This window comes from Macaca fascicularis, chromosome 7, assembly GCF_037993035.2.
Source record: "Macaca fascicularis isolate 582-1 chromosome 7, T2T-MFA8v1.1".
In the NCBI taxonomy this organism is placed as follows: domain Eukaryota; kingdom Metazoa; phylum Chordata; class Mammalia; order Primates; family Cercopithecidae; genus Macaca; species Macaca fascicularis.
The window spans coordinates 51,610,729-51,612,570 of NC_088381.1; positions in this window are offsets into that span (position 1 = coordinate 51,610,729).

Genomic DNA, 1,842 nt, shown 5'->3' on the forward strand with positions numbered 1-1,842 from the left:
GCCAAAGAGAACAGGAAGAGGTAGATCATTATTCATGTTGGATGTTGTCAGGCTGGATGACAAATCCCACACACTGAGGACAGCACTGAGACTTGCCTGATAGAAGCTGGGCCTTTGGTGACATGGAGTGCCAATGATCATACTCTCCCTAAAGAACAACCTTCTGGCTGGGCATAGGGCTCACATTGTAATCCTAGCACTTTGAGAGGCAGGGCAGGAGGATCGCTTGAGCCCAGGAGGTGGAGGCTGCAGTGAGCCATGTTCGTGCCACTGCACTACAGCCTGGGCAACAGAGCAAGACCCTGTCTCGAAATAATAAAATAATAATTTTATAAAATACAAAAATTAGTTGAGTATGGTGGTGCATAGTTCCCAACTACTTGGGAGGCTGAGGCAGTAGAACCACTTGAACCCAGGAGATGGAGGTTGCAGTGAGCCGAGATTGGGCCACTGCACTCCAGCCTGGGTGACAAAGCAAGACTCCATTTCAAAAATAATAATAATTTAAAGGCTAGGAGCAGTGGCTCATGCCTGTAATCCCAGCACTTTGGGAGGCTGAGGTGGGCGGATCACTTAAGGTCAGGAGTTTGAGACCAGCCTGGCCAACATGGTGAAACCTTGTCTCCACTAAAAATACAAAAATTAGCTGGGCATGGTGGTGTGCACCTGTAATCCCAGATACTCAGGAGGCTGAGGCATGTGAATCGCTTGAACCCAGGAGGCAGAGGTTGCAGTGAGCCGAGATCGTACCACTGTACTCCAGCCTGGGCGACAAAAGCGAGACTCCATCTCAAAAAAGGATAAATAAAAATAAATAAATAAAAGTGTCATCTGAGGCTTGGCATGGCATGGTGGTTCACACCTGTGTGATCTCAGCACTTTGGGAGGCCAAGGTAGGTGGCCGTCTGAAATAATAATAATAATTTTTAAAAACCAACCTTCTGCTGGTCTACATTTCCTATGATTGAAGTCAGTTCGAATCATGGTTTCTGTCCCTTTGAACTGAAAGCACCTCACTAGTAGGACCTTAGCTGACCTTGGATGAATTACTGAATGTGAATGTATTTGGTGGGTTATGACGTTTAGGGCCAGCTTCATGGGTGTGCAACCTGTGCTGTCACACTAGGCCCACACTTAGTAGGGCCCCACACTTGGTTTAATGTTCTGCTTTCATGGTTTTGAAATTCTTAATTTTTCTTTTTCTTTTTTTTTTTTTGAGATGGAGTTTTGCTCTGTCGCCCAGGCTGGAGTGCAATGGCGCGATCTCGGCTCACTGCAACCTCTGCCTCCTGGGTTCAAGTGATTCTCCTGCCTCAGTCTCCTGAGTAGCTGGGATTATAGGTATGCGCCACCACACCCAGCTAATTTGGTATTTTTTAGTAGAGATGGGGTTTCTCCATATTGGTCAGGCTGGTCTCGAACTCCCGACCTCAGGTGATCCACCCACCTCAGCCTCCCAAAGTGCTGGGATTACAAGGGTGAGCCACTGTGCCTGGCCTGGGCCTTGCATTTTCATTTTGCACTGGGCCCTCCTAATTATGTAATTGGTCCTGGTGATGTGACCTTTCTTTTTTTTTTTTTTTTTTTTGAGACGGAGTCTTGCTCTCTGGCCCAGGCTGGAGTGCAGTGGCGCGATCTCGGCTCACTGCAAGCTCCGCCTCCCAGGTTCACGCCATTCTCCTGCCTCAGCCTCCCAAGTAGCTGGGACTACAGGTGCCCGCCGCTGCGCCCGGCTAATTTTTTGTATTTTTAGTGGAGTCGGGGTTTCACCGTGGTCTCGATCTCCCGACTTCGTGATCCGCCCGTCTCGGCCTCCCAAAGTGCTGGGATTACAGGCGTGTG